Source organism: Macrosteles quadrilineatus, unplaced genomic scaffold (genome assembly GCF_028750875.1).
Source record: "Macrosteles quadrilineatus isolate MER2022 unplaced genomic scaffold, UCM_ALF_1.0 Scaffold_1__1_contigs__length_201487025, whole genome shotgun sequence".
Lineage (NCBI taxonomy): Eukaryota > Metazoa > Arthropoda > Insecta > Hemiptera > Cicadellidae > Macrosteles > Macrosteles quadrilineatus.
This window is the reverse complement of record NW_026542594.1, coordinates 190,479,064-190,494,234: the sequence shown is the minus strand read 5'-3', so window position 1 is coordinate 190,494,234 and position 15,171 is coordinate 190,479,064. Positions and strand designations below refer to the sequence as shown.

The window sequence follows — 15,171 nt, the reverse complement described above, 5'->3', positions numbered from 1 at the left end:
CGGAAAGTTTGCATATGACCAGAAAAAAAGTTCGACATAAAATATACTTGTAGTTTTTTTTTTATTTAACTATGCATGTCTTTAACAGTTTAAATCTAAATGTTCTGGCTGTTATCTGCTCTGGTTAATTTTTCCTATTTTATTAAGAAAAAGGTGTAATGTTTTGGAAAAAATAGTTTGAACTGTTGTAATGTCCTAAAAAAAAGTTTTTTTTTTCAATAAAAGTATGTTGCAATTTGTTTATTATGTTTTCATTTTTAGAACCTATTACCCCCAAAAATTAATGTTAGGTGCTTATGGGTTTATAAGCATAGGTCCCAATTACCCCATGTGGGGTAATTGGGTTCCAAATTATTATTATTATTTTTTTCATAGTAACATTTATTTAAAAAAATGAAAAACATGTGATAAGAAGACAAATTACAGTTGGAAACCTTATGCATGCTCATATTTTTATTTTTTCTGACAATAAACATATAATTGAAAAAAATAAAAACATGGGTCCCAATTCCCCCACTCTACCCTATTACTACCTTTAAATAATCCATTTCAATTCAATTCATTTCAACTCACATTTCAATAAAAAATACGCCACTACACCGAAACTAACCAAACAACGCGAAATAACAACAGACGCTTAATAAGTTAAGTGACTGCGTCATCATGACAATGTCGTTAGCTGACTCGTTATTTTCATAGAGTTTTAAGTTATCCGAAAGGCGTCCAAATAGCCAAGTTGAAATGCACATCAATTGACAGATAATTCATTTCTGAACCGTATAAATACTGTATTAGGCTAAGTGAAATTTGTTTCATTTTAGCGCAAAAATCTGCGATTTCCGTGACGTTGACATATCGGACATCTGTTTTGACGTAGGCCTAAACAAATGTAAGTTAGGTAAATTTGAAAAGTTCGGATGATTGACAACAGGATTCAGCACAAACTAAGTTAAGTTAAGGATATAATAGGCTATATTTGGTTTTCCGTTGAATGTTTTAATGGTTCCATTTCAAATCTTAACTGGCTGCACTTTACTTTACGTCCTACACTCATTCGAATGAAAATATCGATCAATATATTGATTATTCGATAAGTTATGGGTATCGTTTGGTTAGTTAGGTGAGCTTAGCCTAACCTATAACTAACCAAACGATATATTGAATGAAACAATCGAACAATCTATATTTTCATTCGAATGAGGCGTAAAGTGCGGCCGCTTAACTTATTAAACAATAACATAAACGTAAAGATCTTGACTCAATGGCAATGTTTACATTAAAATAAATAACTTAGATAGGCCTAGCCTACAAGAAAGGCTATTGTAGAAACGATAGGAGTTAAGTTTAAAATTCACCCAAATCAAAATCAATAAGTTAGCCTACAGTACCTATAAGTTACTTAACCCTCCAAGTGTCTCTAGTTTTGGTCTTAATGTTCGCCCATTTATTGCGCAATCACAGGGTTATATTAAAATGTATCTTAGAAACTTAAAAACAATGTAAAGTAGGCTATAGGCCTACTGTTTTATATATCTTTGTTTGGAAAATTATGGGCTTCAATGTAACATATAAAACATTACAAAAAAAATGTTCAACAATTTTTGTGGGGTTAACATTTCTCAATAATTATAAAATAAATGAAAAAAAAAATTATGCTTGCGCTCAATAAATTGTTAAGTTATGATTTATAGGCCTACTTTTAACTTTGTTCAGAATTTTATGAGGATTCCAAAAATATAATAATATAAGGAAGTAGGTTTGCAAATAAATAAGTTATGGGCAAAAAACTGATTTCGGTACATAGCGTTAAGCTAAGAATGCATAGCCTAACCATAGCTAGGAATCTGGCTGATAATTTACATCAATATCACTACCTAAGTACTTCTTCAGGATCATCAACCAGCCCTTCAAAATCACTTAAATCTTCTTATAATGCACCTTGTATATCACTACTTTTGATTTTTAACACTAAAACAATGATAAACGTAATCAAACACATCAGTTATCGGTGCGAGGTTAACCAAGCTGTTTACAAATACGCACGTCAGCTGTCTGCTACAATATTTTCGGAACTAAAATGAAAAGCGTAAAGAAACCTAGACATCAGGAGAAAGCTCTGAATCTGCTGAAAAAAACGGTGCGAGGTTAACCAAGCTGTTTACAAATATGCACGTCAGCTGTCTGCTACAATATTTTCGGAACAAAAATGAGAATTTCTGCGGAGCTGTACTTATTCAAGGCCTAGCCTAGGACTAAGTACCGGTAGGTAACTTAAGTAATATTTTTTAAAGAGGTTAACCCTCCAAGTGTCCATAGTTTAGGCCTTAATCTCCACCTATTTTTGGCGCATTTGCAAGGTTTTATTAAAACGGATCTGAGAAGCTTAAAACAATGTTAATTCTAATGTTCTATATACCATGTTTGGAAAATCATGGGCTTCAATATCATACATAAAACATAAGGAATATTTGTTTAAAAAAAAAATTTTAGGTAAAAAAAAATTATTTTGGAAAAATTGAAAAAAAAATAAGTTTGCGCTCAATGAAATTGTATAAATTATAGGCCTATAAATATATGAAAATAGCCACTTTGTTCTAAATTTTATGAGGATTACAAATATATAATAATATAAGGAAGTAGATTTGCAAATAAATAAGTTATGGGCAAAAAACAGATTTCAGTACATAGCGTTTAGCTAAGAATGCATAGCCTAACCATAGCTAGGAATCTGGCTGATAATTTACATCAATATCACTACCTACTTCTTCAGGATCATCAACCAGCACTTCAAAACCACTTAAATCTTCTTATAATGCACCACGTATATCACTACTTTTGATTTTTAACACTAAAACAATGATAAACGTAATAAAACACATCAGTCATCGGTCCGAGGGTAACCTAGCTGTTTACAAATACACGCACGTCAGCTGTCTGCTACAATTACGATCGGCTCAGAGAACATACAGCGCTGAGACAGACCTCTGGAGAAAGCTTAGAATATAACGGAAAGAACGATACCGTACCTAACTCGATCCAGTTCAATCCCATTCAGTCAGTCATAGAGCCTTCGCCGTAAACGATGTCTGGGTCATTCCATTTCAAATCATCCAATAAAAAAATAAAATGTCACCCATGACCTCAGATTTGGCTGAAATTTTTTTTATTTGTTCATTTGACCACTTTAATAAGATACACCAAGTTTTAAAAAATTATCTTGAATAGTTTTTGAGTTATGAATTTTTGAAATTTTGCTACATACACTTATAACGGCGCTTCCGAGGCGAAAAGGTTCGGTGACGTTCTTATATACAAAAATCCATAACTTCTACAATATTTAACATAAAGCAATAGTTTTTTCACCAAAATGTTCAGAAAAATCAGAGGATTATAGAAAAAATACATTTGGCTAGTTATTTCTTCACATTTATATGTAATGCATTGCTAAATTTAAATTTTGAGTTATTTTTTAATTTACAAACAAAAAATCTTTAAAAGCGATTATTGACCAAAGGCATAGCAGTAACCAAAGCAATTTTTTTTTTAAATTAACCCTAAAGATATAAACTAAAGTAATCTGGAATAAAATTAATGGTTTTTTACCAGCTAATATTTTTTTTATTCATATAAGTTACAATATGGGTTATGGCGAAGAAATCCTATGAAATCGATAACTTGACTTTGCTATCCAAGTTTAAAACCTATAATATTCATCCAATTGCAAACAACATATTTTAATTAAATTACAATGACTTGTCAATAGTCAATACTTAAAATGTATGCACTAACCCTTAGATATTAATTGTGAAAACATGTGTTTTTAACTGTTACCGGTACCGTATACTAGGCTGTACAAAAAATTAAAGCTGCAGTAAATGATGGGCTATACCAATTGTACTTACAAAGAAATGTATTTATTATTTATACAAGGGCTTATTGGATTAGAACATTTTTGTGATAATCATAAAGGCCTTTAACAGTAGAGGAGTTACCTTAGTTTTGGATATGGGTGCGTGTGAGCCTCAACATTTTCTTACAATGCAAGTCAGCAGCTTGAACTTCCTTTTCAGGAAAATAATACATCCTCCTTGAGCCTTTAGTTGTAGGTGGATTGACACTTGAAATTATGTTGCATAGGCCAGTAAAATGATTTTGCTGGTCCGTGGGGATGTAGAAATTTAACTTTAATATAGGTACTCAATGTCTTTTTTTTCTCATGACTAATCCGAAACACCAATTGTCATCATAAATGCACAATGTAGGCAACCAAGCTATTGTCCTGTTAGATTTCAGCAAAAACAATTCCTATGTAACCTTACTAATATAAATGTGAAAGTTTGTGTCTGTGTTTGTTTGTTTGTGTGTTTGAAGTTCAATCACGCATAAACCACTGGACGGATTGGGCTGAAATTTGGCATGATGATAGCTTACATTCCCGATTAACATATAGGCATATTCTTACCTCAAAAATCCTTTCGGGCTCCGCTCCAGTTTGGTTGAGCGAAGAATATGCCTATATGTTAATCGGGAATGTAAGCTATCATCATGCCAAATTTCAGCCCAATCCGTCCAGTGGTTTATGCGTGATTGAACTTCAAACACACACACAAACAAACAAAGACACAAACTTTCACATTTATATTAGTAAGATTACATAGGAATTGTTTTTGCTGAAATCTAACAGGACAATAGCTTGGTTGACTACATTGTGCATTTATGATGACAATTGGTGTTTCGGATTAGTCATGAGAAAAAAAAGACATTGAGTGTGATATTAAAGTTAAATTTCTACATACGGACCAGCAAAATTGTTTTACTTGCCTATGCAACATAATTTCAAGTGTCAATCCACCTACAACTAAAGGCTCAAGGAGGATGTATTATTTTCCTGAAAAGGAAGTTCAAGCTGCTGACTTGCATTGTAAGAAAATGTTGAGGCTCACACGCACCCATATCCAAAACTAAGGTAACTCCTCTACTGTTAAAGACCTTTATGATTATCACAAAAATGTTCTAATCAAATAAGCCCTTGTATAAATAATAAATACATTTCTTTGTAAGTACATTATTGGTATAGCCTATCATTTACTGCAGCTTTAATTTTATGTACAGCCTAGTATATGGTACCGGTTACAGTTAAAACACATGTTTTCACATTTAATATCCAAGGGTTAGTGCACAAATTTTAAGTATTGACTATTGACAAGTCATTAATTTAATTTAAAAGATGTTGTTTGCAATTGGATGAATATTAGAGGTTTTAAACTTGGATAGCAAAGTCAAGTTATCGATTTCATAGGATTTCTTCGCCATAACCCATATTGTAACTTATATGAATAAAAAAAAATATTAGCTGGTAAAAAACCATTAATTTTATTCCAGATTACTTTAGTTTATATCTTTAGGGTTAATTTAAAAAAAAAATTGCTTTGGTTACTGCTATGCCTTTGGTCAATAATCGCTTTTAAAGATTTTTTGTTTGTAAATTAAAAAATAACTCAAAATTTAAATTTAGCAATACATTACATATAAATGTGAAGAAATAACCAACCAAATGTATTTTTTCTATAATCCTCTGATTTCTCTGAACATTTTGGTGAAAAAACTATTGCTTTATGTTAAATATTGTAGAAGTTATGGATTTTTTTATATAAGAACGTCACCGAACCTTTTCGCCTCGGAAGCGCTGTTATAAGCGTATTTTGCAAAATTTCAAAAATTCATAACTCAAAAACTATTCAAGATAATTTTATAAAACTTGGTATAGGCTATCTTATTAAAATGGTCAAATGAACAAATAAAAAAAAATTCAGCCAAATCTGAGATCATGGGTGACATGACCTGGATGAATGGGCATGGAATGACCCGTCTGCGTGTCGAAAAATCGACAAGTAACACTACACAAAGTGTAAGTGTGTGTGTGTGTTGTCGAATTTTCGTCAAGTAACACTGGGAGGGTTAACTTACAAAACTCTGATCCTAAGTTACTATTTTATGGGGCTAAGTTAAGCCTAAGTTAAGTTTGCTGCTACGGCCTGAGCTCTAGTCTGTGCTAACTTATTCATAAAAATATTTAACATAGGCCTAGCCATAAGTTAGGCTGTCCCTTGGTTAAGCCTAGGCCTCTCACTCTTAATAAGCACAATGGTTCGCCTTGGTCGTGATAATTCAAGAATTTAATAACTTAAGTTAAAACTTAAGCATATTCACTGCTCAAAACAAGAACAATTTTGTTCCCGCTCTAAAACCACTCCTTGGTCAGGTTAACTACCTTTTCTGCTTGTGGTGAATGACTTTCTAAATTAGGCTAACTAACATTTTAAGAGTTAAGTTTAAAATCATATAATAATGAAGGGAATGTTTCTAAAGTTATAGATTGATAAGGAACTTTACAGATATAAGCAGCTTTAGAATTAAGAAATTTCCAGAAAATAAACTGTATTACGAGTTGGGTGATGAAATTTTGAGGAGACGCATTTTTCCGTCTACTACAGCTCCGCCATATTGAAATGACAGGGATCGTAATCATTGAGGTACTCACCATTTTTAGTTTACAATTCCCAACGTAATCCTGAGACGAATGATTCTAAAAATTGCACTACGACACTATGCACGACATGGCGAGCATTTTGTTACTTGAGAAGTACGGTAAATTGAACTTTTTAAAGCTAGAGAACGGAGCAACGAGATGTCGTCTTCAAGGACACTAACAGTATAGAAACATGGCGTCCATTCCATCGTCGATTATCGTCATCGTCTTCACTCTTCCCTCTCCCTCCACCGGCTTCACCTTCCACTTCTGTCTGCAGCAGCAGCACGTTGGACAACGGAAATGACGAGGAACAAAGTGTCCAACATGACGGAGAAAAAGTCACTATGAAAGACCTAAATAAAGTTTCCCATTATTATAATAACTATAAGTACGTTATTAAATATACAGTATTTCGGTCTTATTCAGTCATGCAGTCAATGTCTGAAAATATTTTTTTTTCATTTTTATCATTGTTATTGAGATAGGTGAAATTGTTCTACTTACTTTACTTCTATCTTCTTCAACCTTCTTCAACACTAAGTTAAGTGAATAACTAATTTTGTAGTCCCCTTAAATCCCTTCCCTTTCAACTCCTGTGTTTATTCTTCAAATGAACTCTATACCATTTATACAGTCAATGGTCGTCTATACCAACCAGAATTATTGATTATTTCAAGTAGGCCTAGGTACCGAAGTTGTTTATGTTTATTTGTACAATTAATTAATTATTTAACGTGCAGGCAAAATATTCAATACTACACACTGCCTTTGCTATTTCATGTTCGGTTGAGTGGGTTATTTCAAAGAATCATTTAAAGTACATAATAATATTTTTATAGTAGTCATTATTCTAAATGATCTTAAAACGGTACCTGGTACAGCAAAATTTGAAAAATATACATTATTTTCTTTCACAATATCAAGAAAAGAAACACATAATTAAAAAATGTGCCGTCCACATATTACGTACGGTAATGCGATTCATCATTTTAAACCTCTCCCTGCCCCCTGTGACGCTGCATAACGCAAGCCTAAACCATTGACTATATATACCTCTGTAGGTATATGTAGTCAATGCCTAAACCCACCCCCTACCCACAGTAACGCGGAACGCTGTCAGATATTTTCTTAAACAAAACCAAGTTGTGTGGTATGAAATCTCAGAGACGAAACTTTCTCCTTAATTCAAAACAAGTTTTTAAATTGGTTTTTAAGTAATGAACGTTATGGTAACTCTAAGAATTCTCAAACTCCAGTCAAATTCTTAGGTGTGATGATACAGAGCAACCTAAAATGGTTTTCCCATATTGATTTTATCGCTCCAAAACTCTCCAAAGGAATTTTTATTTTAAGAAATTTAAAATCAATTGTTTCTCCAGATTTATTGTTAACTGTGTATTTTAGTTATGTTCATTGTCATTTAGTATATAGTGCCATTCTCTGGGCAAATTGTAGCCATGCCAACATCTTGTTTGTTTTACAAAAAAAGAACCATTAGACTGTTAAGTAATGCTCCCCCACGTAGTCATTGTAAGCCTATATTTAAGAAATTGTCTGTGATGCCCTTAACCTGTATTTATATTTTTCAATGTCTGTTATGTTAAAAACAACTGTGATATTTTACTTTGTAATAAGGATGTGCACAAGTATGCCACAAGGAATTGTAATAATTTAAGAATAGATCAGTGCCTTTATGCCACCACTCAAGCTAGCTTCAAATATACCGCTACCAAATTGTACAACAAGTTACCAGTTAAAGTTAAAAAGTTACCATTAAATGTTTTTAAAGTAGCCATCAAGAGAATTCTTCTAAAAAACTGTTTTTTATAAAATAGAAGATTATTTTGCCTCAACCTTAGATTAGTTTTAAGTTGTATTATATTGTTGACGCAGCCTATACACTATTGTACTTTTCACAATTTGTGTCTATGGAATAAAGATGATTTGATTTGATTTGATTTGAATGTTACCATTATAAAATAAACATTGTAAGAACAAACTTTACAGTTTATTTAACAAAACATATAAAAACGTCAATTATTTTGTATACTAAACTAAACTTTAACATAAAACTCAATGTGTGTTCAATCGTATTCAACCTAGGGTGACCGAATCCATTTTTGATGTCTTTATATCAGAGAACATTTCCAGACCAATGCGAACAATGGAACAATACAAATTATGTGGGGTGGGTTCCATAATATCGACAACCGTAGAAATTGATCGAAACTGAATTATTCCCAGTTTGTCGACACTGGAATATTCCCACTTAACCGACATCCCAAATAACCGACGTCGCAAATGATCGACACCACAAATTGTCGACATCCCATATTGTCGACAATGAAATAGTTTCACTATGTCGACACTGAAATAGTCCCAGTATATCGACAAGCTCCCGTTCTTCGGAGCTACTCTTGAAAAGGAGTTGTTCTAATTCATCGTTCAGTTCCTCAACTCACGAGTCGCAATATTTAATTCCGAATTCCGACGGACAATGAATAATGATAAGCTGGAATAATGATAATTTTAAGTTATTATTAACCTAACTTTTATATTGTAAATATTTATCTTTTTTATTTCTTTCCTTGCTTACAGGAAAATTTGTGACTCGTGTGTTACAAACAATAGTTTTTAAAGGGAAAAAATGTGAAATAATTTGTATAGGTAGGTTATGTAGGCTAATCAACATGATAACAGACACTTTAGGTTATTTCCCAACAAGAAGGTAAAGTAAGACACCAACAAGAACTTAAGATACAGCTTATTCGTAGGCTAATTCTGAATCATCAAGCAATATTGTAGCAAATGTTTGAATAGGCATATCCCTAGGCTAGGCCTATTAGGATTGTCTCTTATTCCCATTGACCCAGTGTCAACTTTAAGAATTTGTTTATGTAAAAATATTCCGGTGCACTTTAGTTTATATCCTTTATTCATTCAAATGAAAGATAGACTATTTAATGTTTTAAATATTTCATTCCGTTAGTTAGGTTGGGTTTCACCCTAACATTACCCAAAATTGATATAGCCTAGGCCTAAGTTTATCGAATGAAATAATCAATATGACTGGGACGGGTGGCGTCGTCCTGTAATCCAGCTTCAGCTACTAGGAGGTCACAAATTGTGGATATTTATAGGCATGCACTGTGGATGCGATACTCCCTGGTGTGGATTAACGTCCGCTTGAGTGAGTACTACGACTATCCGCAGTACTATCCAGATAATTAGACCAATTCGTATATAGACCAAGGCAATAATGTGGTTCGGATTCCACTATAAACTGTAGGTCCCTTAGTTGCCATTAGCTGTATGGGCTATTAATTAACAGCTGTGTCTAAGGAATGTCGGCCTTAGTCACTAACAAGACTACAAGATCGCGCCACTCATCCTGATCCTACACTCATTTCCATTCGTACTTGGCTTTAAATACCTACTTTGTATGGTCGCCAAGTAGTGATGTGGGCCGGGTAAATACCCAGTGGGTAGGTAAATATAAATTGGGTATTTACCCCAGGCCCGGGTAAATACCCAAAAACTGGGTATTTATAATTTTTATTAAAGTTAGAGAAGATTGAGATGTTTTTTTGCAATTATCATCCTGTAAGGATAGTAAAATTATGATAAAATGTGTTAAACAAAATTTCATATGGTCACTACTAGCATTTTACTTCTGGGTACAATCGCCATAAATACCCAGGTCTGAGCATTAAGCATAATCGGCATAAATACCCTGGTCGCATGGTTGCACTGGTCCTGACTACTTATGATTTTTTAATTTCTATGATAGATGGATGAATTTATTTTATTGAAAGTGAAGAAAAATAATTTGCAAAGTAATAATTATTATTTATAAATACATGAAAATTCAATCTGTAGGATGGCAGGATTTAATAATATTTTTGTTCTAGATCTTTTGGTGGTATCAATGGTATCAAAATAAAAAAAAAACTAATTTCATAAACTTGTGATACAAAATATTTAAATCTATAGCACAATAAATCTTTCAAAATTATATTAAGTTAAACCAAAAAACAGGTGATACATTTTTTTAGTAGGTTTATCCAAATATATTATTGTTTCCAACTAAGCGGTAACACAGAAAAGTTTACATTAATTAGTTTTAGTATACTGCCATTCTGCCTTAGGTTTCTGTCTAGCCTTCCAAGCCATTTATACGATACAAAATTTTAACTATCATAATTTAATTATTTAATAACAGTACAGTAGAAGTAGGTTTAGGTTCACTATTTCTCTGATGAGGTGTTGTCTTGATAAAAAAGGAAACCCCATTCTTATTTAAAAACTTTATGTTTTATTTTAAAAAAAGTGCTAAATCATTAAATAAAAGGTACTAGCAAAGCTTCAAGTTACTGTAAAAGGTGTTACGGTATAGACTATCATAATTTTTCATGTAATGATAACAATAACATATTTAGGGGTGAATATAAATGAATTTCAATCGATTTTATAAATACCCAAAATACCCGGGTATTTATGGATTTTGGGTAGTTACCCGGGTAAATACCCAGGGTATTTACCCTGAGTTTTAAATACCCGGGTATTTTACATCACTATCGCCAAGTAATAAGAAAGAAAGTATTAAAGAAATATATTCATTGGAATGAGTGTAGGACGTAAACTTAAGTGCTGTAAAATATTCTAGAGCTGTTTGTATTTGGTGTAAGACTAGACTTGGATTATATCATTCATTGCTGATGACATCAATGTTAATTTTATAGATGATCCTGGAGCAAAGGCTGTAATTTGACCTGAACCCAAATTGGTCTCTATTTTAAATATTGTCTTGAACCAATAAGTTAAGAGGACTAACCTTTCTGGACGACATTGCCATCGACATCACAGCAGATGAGAGAGAAAGAGAGACCAGAGTTGTGGACCCTGGAGGCAATTACCATACTGCCGTGATAATGTTCCTTGGTCTAACCATAACTTAAGTGAGGTGAGTCAACATTCTTTCCCCTTTTGTGATAGATTCTAGGCTATGTTTGTTAACTAAGTTATTCAAAGTTCAAATCGGTACTTTGGTAAGTGTTATCCGGAGGCTACAGATAGGCTATACAGCGCTTTGTGGCGGTTATGTTAGGTTGGATTATCATAAATGGAAAGAACATTTTTATGTCCTAGGCCTACTGTCCATATTTGGGTGGGTTCCATATTATCGACAACCATAGACACTGATCCAAACTGAATCATTTGCATTTTGTGTTGAACAGAGTTTGAACAACTAATTATTTATATGTTTTATGGTAACTGTAGGGTAAATATAATGTGTAACACAAGTGCAAACTGCCATTGCTGCACTCGACAAACTTTCCACACTCGCCTACGGCTCGTGCGTAAACATTTCTCTCATGTGTAGCAAAGTGCCACTTCGCCCACTAGTTACCTACACAAATAAACTATTATTAATAGTTTTTGGTGGAACATAAGGATAATTAATCTTTATGCAAATTTATAGTTTTTTTATAAACATTCAAAACTAGGCCCCTACTTAAAATGCATTTGGATTACATCTCGAAACATGTTGTTTGGAAATGTCTTAATTAGGCTAGAGCTTGCATTTTTGCAAATTGGGAAATAACAAAGAATTAATGTTGAACACGTTCGCTACCGAGCGACGCTCATATGCGTCGGTCCGGTCACTCCTACAGACCAAAAGAAATGATCATGACGTTGCTTACAGACCAAGTGATATAGGAATAACATTGCCAACAGACCAAAAGAGAAATATCGTTTAAATGGGCTAATTGACTTAATATTGACCTTAAGTGAATTAGTAAGCTATAAATATTGTTTTTATTTATCGTTTTGAGCAAATTTTAAAACGCCGCATATATGCGTCGGTCAGTCTATTTAATAAAATCCAGATAAAAAGATTACCTACATTTTCGTTTCAATAGACCAGGCAACGCACGTTTAAGCGTCGTTGTAAATTTGGTTGTTTCAAGCTTTTACTCAAACAAATAAAGAAACTCCAAACACTCGCCAAAACTGCAAAGGTTATAACGTTTACATCTGTTCTGAGATGTCGCGGAATGCACAATGTAAACAACAATGTTGCCAACTGTTGTGTGACGTAACCAATCGTCATATCCACAGACCAAGCGACGCACATTCGCGGCAGATATCCCTCTAGACTGATACGATAAAATCAGGGCTTTAAAATAGACCGTTGCTAAGAAATACGCTGATTAATAACATTGAACACCGACGCAAGTGTGTGTCGTTAGTCTATTTCAATATGATCAGCTGACGCAAATATGTGTCGGTGGTCTATTGTGAGAAACGAGTCGACGCACAATTGCGTCGCTGGTCTATGCGAACGTAAATTTTATATAATTGTGGTAGCGAACGTGTTAAACCAATTTATTTTGTCTAAACCAAATTATTGTTACAAATTATAATATTTGTACTAACTTGACCCAGATTTGCTCAAACATTTTCCTATTAGCTGTACCTATTTGAATATCACAAATATAGAAAGGAGTGTACAGACTTGTATTATTTGTTGGACTCAAAGTACTTGTATAACACTATTTTTTGCAATATTTCTGTACAGAACTGAAGCCTACCAGTAAAATGGGGGCGTTGTAATTAATATCCTCCGACATTGGAGAATACAGGGGAGAGGTGTCAGAGGAAGAGGAGATGGAGGATGGGGCGAAGTAAAGACTAAGATTGAAGAGAAACTAACTAATGGTAAGTTTTGCCATTTACTTAAATTTAATCTATCTATATATTAATAGGCAAGCATGTTTCTTTAAAACCTTTTTTCTCAGCTCGTGTGCATCGTAGGGAAAATCTACGCATACCGTTAGAAAGCTATTTTCCTGTAGGTGTGCAGAATCCCTTTATAAATTAAAATAGGCTCAAAGATAAGCACAAAAAATGAGTTTAAAATTTGAAAAAATTAACATGGATCATATGGGTTGCTATGCTGGTGACGAAATAACAACGAAATATAAACAGAAAATCAAAACAAATGGAAGAAACTCCAATCACATGTTTTATTTACAGTGTGAGGTTAAAATAGAGAAATCTGTACATTACATATTTTTGGTCGAGTTTCGACCACTGGACGACCTCTAGTACTTATAAATCCAGGGCCGTGTCCCCAAGCCTATGTCGCATAACCCTCCTGAATTACTAGTATTTAACCAGCATTTTAACTGGAGATGTGCCCAAAAATTTGCTTTTGTTTTTTTAGGAAATGTAGGCGGGTAGTCGTAAATTTCGATCACGCAATCTTTGCAGATGCTTTCGGCTATCATGAGAATACAAGACAAACTTGGATTATTGTACCCCCTAATTCTAACAGATTGTGGGAAAATTTTCCAAGAGAAAAAGCATTCTTTTGAGGCCCCAAGTGAGTCCCCTTCCCAGGCCGAAGCCCTTGGCAATCGCAGTGTCCACCGTTAGGGGAATACGGCCCTGATTTGGAGGCCTATGTTGGTGTGGGGCCTGGTGCAAACCCCCCCCCCTCAGTACGCCACTGAGTACATTAAATAATGATAGAAGTATGCATAAAAAGATTCTTGTTCTGTTCAGAATACTGTTTTAAATATTAATTTTTGTTCTGTTATATCCAGGCCTGATGACAGGGTGGATGGCGATGGAGGCATGGAGGTTGGGGGAGAGGAGGCTGAAGAAGTGGAGACAAATCAGTTTAGATCCATTATGTTGATTAGTTTAACATTTATTTTAAACGTCAGTATTTAAATTTTTTTCTCATTTAGATTATTAAATTAAGATAATTTTATTGTTTTTATGAAGATGTTTTCTTACATTTTTAATATTTGTTTGTACTTCTGCCTGGTAAAAAAATACTGTTTTCCTACAGTTACCTAACAATGTACATGTTCTCTCACTGATTTGAGAAAGCAAAGTGGCCAATTCGCTCATCAGTGAGACAATGTTAACATTGTCTCACTCTAATTACTTTGTCTCACTCCAGATTTGCAACGTGAAGGCACAAAATAGTGAGCGCGTAACATGCAGACAAGGTCGTATGTGCGCGAAATACGTTGGCAGCACTGGCTGTAAATCAGCTGGTCAGCTGTTTTACTGTTGTATCATTAAATGTCATATTAAAAGTTCACTTCTGTGTAAAAATATATTACGTTTCTTTACCAATTTATTTGTTTTATGGTAACTGTAGGATAAATATAATGTGCAGCTCGAGTGCAAAGTGCAATTGCCTCACTCGAGAAAACATTCCTCACTCGCCTACGGCTCGTGAGTAAGTATTTCTCTCGAGTGAGTCAATTTATCACTTTGCTCACTAGTTGCACAAATAACTATTATTATCTTTGTTAAAATGATTACTTTCACTAACTGACCTTGTCTTGGGTAAAAAGAGATATCTTGATATTTAACTAGCAGGGTGCCTGTTCTATGGGCGGGGATTGTATAAGTCAGTAGAAACCTTCTTATATTTCGATACTTGGTAAATTAATCATTTCCAACTTTATATAGTATAGATCGCTATTCCTGTATTGATGTACTGAAATGAATAAAATTATATGAAATGAAATGTTGTTTTTTTTACATATTTTGATGACACACTATTAAAAAGACATAGCAATATTCTAAAGTTTATAACAGCTTATGTTTGT

The 15,171-nt window shown here is 33.5% G+C and overlaps 1 protein-coding gene and 1 long non-coding RNA gene across 5 annotated transcripts in view; one reads left to right on the top strand and one right to left on the bottom strand.

Moving 5' to 3' along the window:
* LOC128992543 (helicase domino) overlaps window positions 1-6,756 on the bottom strand; it is a 70,487-nt gene extending 63,731 nt beyond the window's left edge. For 3 of the 4 annotated variants that reach the window (XM_054416173.1, XM_054416190.1, XM_054416181.1), the window contains exon 1: window positions 6,542-6,756. The gene's annotated coding sequence lies outside the window, so the exon portion shown is untranslated. The remainder of the gene's footprint in view (window positions 1-6,541) is intronic. The other variant, XR_008490720.1, reaches the window with a different exon arrangement.
* A 2,424-nt stretch (window positions 6,757-9,180) lies between these two features.
* LOC128983376 (uncharacterized) lies at window positions 9,181-13,237 on the top strand. The gene is made up of 3 exons (XR_008489835.1): window positions 9,181-9,241; window positions 11,275-11,495; window positions 13,116-13,237. It is a non-coding gene; the product is annotated as an uncharacterized LOC128983376 (long non-coding RNA).
* The last annotated feature ends 1,934 nt before the right edge of the window (window positions 13,238-15,171 follow it).